The following is an 8,828-nucleotide window of genomic DNA, read 5'->3' as shown; positions in this document are numbered from 1 at the left end:
TTCCTAATTCGGCACCCATTTTCCTCTAAAGTCCTTCTGTATGGGAAGAATCTTCTTCAGTATAAGGTCTCTTTCTTGAAATTCTCCTGGATGAACTTTCTTGTCATAAGCTCGCATCATCCGCTTCTGATACATCTGACCATGACGAATAGCCCTTAACCTCTTTTCTTCAATCAAATTCAATTGATCATGTCGCGATTGAATCCATTCTGCTTCATCCAGCTTTATCTCTGATAAAATTCGAAGAGAAGGTATTTCACTTCAATAGGTAACACTGCCTCCATCCCATAAACCAATGAGAAAGGAGTTGCCCCAGTAGAGGTTCTGACAGACGTTCGATAGGCCAAAAATGCAAATGGTAATTTCTCATGCCAATCTCTGTAGGTCTCAGTCATTTTCCCCACTATCTTCTTGATGTTTTTGTTGGCAGCTTCCACTGCCCCATTCATTTTTGGGCGATATGGAGATGAATTATGATGCTTGATCTTGAATTGGTTGCAAACTTCTGCAATCATGCTGTTATTCAAGTTCAATGCATTATCTGATATAATCCTCTCAGGCATTTCATACCGACAAATAATCTCCTTTTTCAAGAATCGACTTACTACCGACTTGGTAACACTAGCATATGAAGCTGCCTCTACCCATTTCGTGAAGTAGTCGATGACCACAAAAATGAAACGATGCCCATTTGAAGCTTTTGGCGATATTGGCCCAATGGCATCCATGCCCCACATGGAAAAGAACCATGGAGAAGTCAATAACATGTAAGGGTGAAGGTGGTACATGAATCTTATCCCCATATATCTGGCATTTATGACATTTCTTGGCATATCTAATACAATCTCCTTCCATAGTAGACCAATAGTATCCAAACCTCATGATTTGCCTTGTCGTTGTAAAGCCATTAGCATGTGTCCCACAAACGCCTTCATGTACTTCTTCCAAGATTTGTCTAGCTTCCACAGCATTGACGCATCTCAAAAGTACTTGATCTTTCCTTCTTTTATAAAGGATATCCCCATCTAGTACATATTCGCAAGCTAACCTCCTCAAAGTTCTTTTATCATTCTCAGTTGCTTGTTCAGGATATTCACGATTTCTCACATACCGTAATATATCTTGATACCAAGGATGGTTATCCTTTTCATCTTCTTCGATGTTACAGCAAAGAGTTGGAACCTCAGAAATGCTCATCTAAATTGGTCTCACATCCTCTTGTTTATTTGTTTTAATCATGGAAGCCAATGTTACCAAAGCGTCCACCATCTGATTTTCGTCCCGTAGGAGATAACTGAAAGTGACGTTATCAAACTCTTCAAGTAACTCCAAAACTACCCTTCGATAATTAATCAATTTGGGGTCCATTGTCTCCCATTCACCCCTAGCTGGTATATTACCAACGCAGAGTCTCCACATACTTCCAGGGTTCTAATTTTTTGCTCTTTGGCCGCTCAAATCCCCATGATGCATGCTTCATACTGGGCCATATTATTCGTATAGTCAAAATCCAATTTACATGTAAATAGATAATAATCACCATTTGGGAATACCAAGACTGCCCCAATTCCATTTCCTACTGCATTGGATGCGCCGTCAAAGTTCAACTTCCATGGATATTCTTCAATAGCTGCCACATACATCAACTCCTCATTAGGGAAATCAAAGCTCAATGGCTCATAATCTTCTAGAGCTCTGCTAGCCAAAATTCTGCTATCGCGCTTCCTTTTATAGCCTTTTGACTCACATAGACTATATCAAATTCTGAAAGCAATACTTGCCACCTTGTCATTCTTCCATTTAGGGATGTTGACTCCATCATGTACTTTAATGGATCAAGTTTTGAAATTACCAAGTCGTATGATATAGCATATATTGCCTCGACCTTTGAGTTGTCCAAATCAAAGCACAACACAACTTTTCAATTGGCGAAAATCTCATTTCACACTTAGTGAATTTCTTACTGAGGTAATATATCGCTTTCTCTTTTCTTCCTAACTCGTCATGTTGACCAAGCACACGTCCCATAGAATTACTAAACACTGATAAGTACAGAATTAAGGGTCTATATGGACTAGGTGGAGATAGTACTGGAGCATTTAACAAGTATTGCTTGACTTTATCAAAGGCATTCTGGCATTCCTCATCCCAAGTACCTGGGTTGTGTTTTCTAAGGAGGCGAAATATAGGATCATATTTCTCGGTTAATTGTGAAATAAATCGAGCAATATAATTCAACCTTCCAAGAAAACCCCGAACTTCCTTCTGAGTATGTGGTGGAGGCAATTCTCGTATGGCTCTAACTTTGTCTGAGTCAACTTCTATTTCCTTTTCGCTGACCACAAAGCCCAATAATTTCCCCGACCTAGCTCCGAAGGTGCACTTTTCCGGATTAAGCTTCAACTGAAACTTCCTTAATATCAGGAACAACTTCCTCAAAACTTCAATATGCTCCTTCCCTGTTCGAGATTTGGCAATCATATCATCAACATACATCTCAATTTCTTTGTGCATCATATCGTGGAATAAGGTCACCATAACCCTTTGGTATATTGCTCCTGCATTCTTCAGCCCAAAGGGCATTACCTTGTACCAAAAGGTGCCCCACAATGTTATGAAGGTGGTTTTATCCATGTCTTCAGGATGCATCTTTATCTGATTGTACCTTGAGAAACCACCCGTAAAGGAGAACAACGAATATCCCGCTGTATTGTCTACCAAAGTCTCGATGTGCGGTAAAGGAAAATTGTCCTTCGGGCTAGCTTTGTTTAAATCTCTGTAATCAACACACATTCGTACCTTCCCATCCTTCTTAAGGACAGGCACAATATTAGCCACCCATTCTGAGTACTTAACTTCTTGTAGGAATCTAGCATCAAACTGCTTCTTGACTTCCTCTTTTATTTTCAGCACAATATCGGTCTCATCCTTCACAATTTTTGTTGAACTGGCTTGCAATCTTGTCTTATGGGAAGACGATGTACCACGATATTAGTATTCAATCCCGGCATATCCTAATATGACCATGCAAATATATCTTTGAATTCATGTAACAGCTCAACAAGACCTTGTCTTGTTTCCTTAGCAATATGTGTGCCAATTTTCACCTCTTTCCCTTCCTCCAAGGCTACATTCTCTATTGCCCCTTTCTCATGGGGTAAGATTTGTTTCTCCTCTTGTTTCACCATTCTCAACAGATCTGGAGACATATCACAATCCCTGTTATCTTCAAAATCCTGAAGTTCTTCTAAACACATGTCTTACTCAAAAGAGAATCTAGGATTTGTAGTATCAGTGCTCATGTCATTGATATCTAGGGACCTGCGGGGTACGAAAGAATGTACAATGAATTTTAGGAACGTTTATTTATATGTTATGAATGAAATGGAAAAAAATTTGAAAGGATTTAAAGGTCAAAATAATATTGAACGGTATAAAAGAATATTCACTCGAATTAATAACAAAAGTTGCATTTTATTGAAATGCAAATATCTGAACATGAGTCTATTTTACAAATGAAATCTTACTACTCCTAGGCTTTAAAACAATAAGAGTGTTCTGAAAATTACTCTGAAAAATCTTTAAAAACTACAGGAAGTTCTTCTGAAACCCAATTGTTTAAAGAGCTTCCCGGTTAGTAAAGGCAAATGCCCTCAAGGTTTTCTCGTTCAGACTCTTCATTATGCACAGCATTGATGTGATAACTTCTTTTTCGAGCAACCCTCTCTTAGGGTGAATTATCCCTCCTGATATAAAAGTTTGGGATATATGAGGGAACGCTTCTCTTCCATTTAAACGCGCCCTTCTTCTTTCTTGACGCTTCTCTATTTCCTTCCTCCTTTGCTTATGATCTGGCCTGTAACCCAAGCCAAAAAGGTCTCTCTTCTCCTTTAGTTCTGGAATTTGAATCCTTCCTTGAAGATATCTTCCTAATCCTTTTCCTAGCAAGGCTCCTTTCCCTATTGTCATCTGCAAACTCATTCTTGTGGTTCTGGATATCCTGGGCACCGGCACCTCATTCCCCTCTGAAATGAATGTAGCCTTAACGAATTCTAATGAACGAAAAGAGTACTCAATAGCCTCCTCATTTGCTTCTACATAGGGTGCATCACTGGTAACTGTCGCTATAATGTATCCAAGGCCTCCCCAACAAGCAATTATAAGAGGGATTGATTTCTATCACTAAAAATTCCACCTCATAAGAGTTTGGCCCAATCATCGAAGGAATATCAATTCTTCCCATGACCTTTCTCTCTGTACCATCGAATGCTCTCACTATATTATGGCATGTTTTCATGTGAGAACTGTCTATGGGTAATCTGTTCAATGTGGATAATGGTAAGAAATTTAAGGCTGATCCATTATCAATAAGCACACTTGGCAATGTATACCCCTTATAGTGAGTGGTGATATGTAAAGCTTTAGCTGATCCCATGGCACCAGGTGGGATTTCATCATCATTGAAATAGATGAAATTGTCAGCACTTATGTTACTAACCAAACGATTCAACTTATTGATGGATATATCATTAGTAACGTAAGTCCTATTGAGCACTTTCATTAATGCTTCCCGATGTACCTCTGAACTCAGAAGCAAAGCCAACACTGATATGTGAACTGGTTGTTTGCGTAATTGTTCAACCACGCTGTGCTCACTGTGTTTTAAGAATTTTAGAAATTTTCTGGCTTATTCTTCCTTCACTGGTTCATTAACCAGTGTTTCAGTCCCCTTTCCTTTGTCAAATGCTTTTGCTTTTGTGGGCTCAACTCTGACGCCTTCTACATCATAACGCTTCCCACTACGTGTGTAAGAACCCTCATCTTGAACCTCCTTAGAAGCACTAGCTATATCCTCCTTCTCCGGCATTGTTACATTACAGTCATAATTGTAGGGTACCCTCTTGTTATCCTTATAAGGAAAGAAAACGGGTTTGTGAATAATGAATTTTGGTACTGTTTTTGTTTCAACTTCATTATTCCTTGGTAGAGAAATAATGATCCTTGGCCGGTTGACTCTTTGATTCTTTTGTCCACCCTCTAATGTGCATATATGTCCCTCATCTGAGCCAGCTTCATAGAATCTAGCTCCTTATTATCCATAAGGCTTTATATCAAAGCCTTAAACTCCTTACATTCCTGGATCTTGTGTACCTTTTCTACATGGAACTCACAGTAGTCCTTAGCTCCTTTATTTCCCTCTTCAAAGATTATCATTTCTATTTTCACCATTTCTTCCCAGATTACTTTCATCGGCATTCTTATCTCAGCCACATCCTCTTTAATCCTTCTCATATTGGTATCCCCAATTGCATTTACCCCTTGATTACCATGGTTTGGCAACGGGTTCTCTGTACTAGGGGTGCTATCAAATTTTACGACCCCCATCTTGATCAGTCTTTCCACTACTTTTTTAAAGCCGGTGCCATTTTCGATTGAATCCCTGCATGCTATTTACATTTGGCATTTGCATCATACCATTTGGGATATGGGGGTTGCAGTGGTTTCAAATAAAAAGGAGCTATTGCATGCGCATTAAATAGACTTTGATAAAGCTCCCGATATGTCACCGGGATAGGTGTAAATGAGACCTTCTCAGAATTTTGTCTGGAACTAAGTCCCTGCTTTTGGGAATCTTGTTGCCCAACTGTAGTTGCTCTAGGTTGACTAATTGTAATCACCTTTGAATTATAACTATTCATATTGTTCACCTCATTATCTTTTCTTCTTGGGGTCGATCTTTTAATAGTTTTCCCCTCTATCTTGCCACCCCTTATGGCGTTTTCAATCATTTCTCCTGCCATAACTATATCAGTGAAGCTTTTGGTGGTACTTCCAATCATATGAGTAATGAATGGGGCCTTCAAGGTGTTAATGAACAGCATGGTAGTCTCTTTCTCCAAAAGCGGTGGTTGAACTTGCATGGCAACCTCCCTCCATCTCTGTGCATATTGCTTAAAGCTCTCATTAGGCTTCTTTTCCATGTTCTGCAAAGTGATTCTATTAGGATTCATATCAGTCACATGATTATACTACCGCATAAAGGCTTGTGCTAAGTCTCTCCAGGAACCAATCCTTGCGCGACTAAATCTGGGACCAAATTCAAGTCCTTGTCATCAATTCCCTGACGATTATTAGCGTTTTCCAATGCCTTAAACTTCTCCTCTAACCATCTGCAACGTTCCTCTAATTGCCTTGATGATTCGAGTCTCATCTCTTCCCTCTCAGCTACATCTAAATCAGGAATGACTGGATTGGCAGGGTTATCTCCAGGGTTGAATCCCGAACCAGTTTAAAAGTTCATGGGTATTCCAGCATCGACTTGCCCCTGTTGAGGCTTTATTGTGACGGACTGCCTTCAGGGATATGCCTCAAGTTGAGTCTGCACATGAGGTGGAGTAAAACCAGGAAGATGATCCTCGTTATCCTCTTCAGTGGTAGCCATAGGGGCCTTTCCTTTATCCGTTGCCCCCCTCAGCAACTGAGCCATCTCAGGCATCATATTCCTTTGTGCCTCCAACATTTGATCCTTCATCTCCTGTTGGATTTTCCCCAATTGTTCCTGTAATTGCTCTTGCATTTCTTTCTGGATCTGCTCAAGTCTTTGATCCATATTCTTTGTCTTAGTGCGTGTACCGTAAAGATGTGTTTCTTCCAGATTTTCTTTTTCTCACTCTCTCTTTCGCCCTAATAATTTTAACTAATTAGGGTTTTTCTATAAATTTGAATGCATATGATGCGATGAGATGCAAATACATGAATGTAAAAAGATATCGATTCTAATTCAGTTTCTTTTAGAAAACGTTATTTAAGAAACAAAAATCTTTACATAAAGCATATTACAAATATGCTTTCGCCCTCAGGCCTAGAGTTTTAACCCTATCCAATAACAAAGCTAACTCTTGACCTCTATTTGACACTGACTCATACTTTGTACTTAATACATTGGCTTGCATTGCCATATCTTGCAGATGATCAGCAGCCTCTCAAAACTGGACTATGGCTTCTCTCATAAGATAGTCTCTATCTCTGACTTGATCCTGAAAATGGTGAAGCTCTCCCTTCCAATGTCCCTCTCTTGCCTCGAGCTGCGCAATCTGAAGTTTACAATTCTGCAATGCTGCTTCCAACCCTTCAATACTGTGCTTCATTTCCTCAATCTTGTTCAAACTTGCCTTTAACTCGACCGCAGAATTACGACTTCGGTGATGATGAAGAGATCATCCAAGCTCAGTCACCTTAGCTTTTAATCCTTGATTCTCCTTCTCTAGGGCCTGATTCTGCGCTTGCATCTCTTGGAACTTCTTCTCCCAATACTCGACTTTGGCTCTTTCTTCTTGAACCTCTTATTGCCATTGCTCTGAAGATTTCCCCAATCCAACTCTCTTCATTGATAACTGTGTCTTCTTATATTGCGTCTTCAAGTCATCTCGGTCTTCCTCAATCTTCCTCTTTTCTTTCCTCACTTTTTTGACCCCAATTTTTTGAACGTCGACGTCTAAGCTTAGGTACATCTTTTCCTCCTCAAGCCTCTCTATCTTTCTCCCGAGCTCCAAATTCTTACTCTTACTTTATGACTTCTAACTCGGATGAATCACTCGTAAATTTTCCTCCATCGATCGAGTAGCCCCCAAACTCGGCCTAGGGATGTTATCATTGATCCTCTTACTAAACCACCCTTTGTATTCAAGAGTTGTGGTCGGACCTTTAGTCAGAATCTTCACACAGCAAATCTTCTTCCAAGCCTCAAAAATTTCTCGCATCTTCTTCTTATAATGATCCCCCTTATATGAGAAATCACTCTGAGCTATCCCTTGTGTTGCCGGTATAAACTGCTCTGCCTTGTATTGCCTTAGGATGAGTAATGGTACATAACCAACAACTCCCCAAATTTCAGGAAGAGGTACCCAATCAAAGCTTCCGCAACGATAAAGGATTTCACTAGGAGTCATCCAAGAGGCTTTCCACATAACATCTTCTTCTCGGAGATTCTGAAGTATTTCCATCCACCTTTCCTCTGTAATGTCATCCCTCCTTGGTATAGCCGTTGCGTCCTTTAAGGGAGAATAATCTTTAAAGAACACTCGGCAAGGAAGCTTATCAACCTTCCAAAAGTGACTGTGGAACCAAAATAACAACAACTGTGCGCATCCAATGAACCTTCCCTTTCCAACTCTCCGACATGCATTCAAAGATCTAAATATCTCAACTAGGATTGCAGGTACAGGTGATTCTACTTACCTAGTCGATCGAATAAATGCGCGACTGTCTCATCTATGTGTCCCATAGATTTTGGGAAAATCACCAAACCATAAATACTTAAGGCCATGACATCAACCCTCCTCTTCACATCTGAATGTGCCAGTATTAGATCCCTCAAACTTGCCCACAGAATGCATTTACCCTCACCCTTTTGTTGGATTCGAGTTGCGGCCCACTGTTCACTCATCCCTGTGATCATCTTTAATTTCTTCATGAAAGTCGGGAGATTAGTAGCCCTAACATAAGCTTTGTTACCTTGAATTTTTGGACAACGAAGCAAAGTTGTATACTCCTCCAAAGTAGGCACTAAGTCTACCTCTCCAAATGTAAAGCAACTATAAGCAGGGTTCCAAAACTGTACCATAGCTTGAAATAGATGCTTATCCCCCTTGATGTCTAACAAATAGGGAAGATCTCCATAATTCTGGTAGAACAACTGCTTAGTCTCGTCATTCCATTGGGCCCAAATGTCTCTCAACTCTTGAAACTCATTCTGTGTCAAATTAATACGAGTGAAGTCCCATAAATCTGATGTATACCCCTCGGTGACACTATCTCCTTTCTCTAAC

The sequence above is a fragment of the Gossypium arboreum genome, chromosome 6, assembly GCF_025698485.1.
Source record: "Gossypium arboreum isolate Shixiya-1 chromosome 6, ASM2569848v2, whole genome shotgun sequence".
NCBI classification, from domain to species: domain Eukaryota; kingdom Viridiplantae; phylum Streptophyta; class Magnoliopsida; order Malvales; family Malvaceae; genus Gossypium; species Gossypium arboreum.
This window is presented reverse-complemented; position numbering follows the sequence as displayed.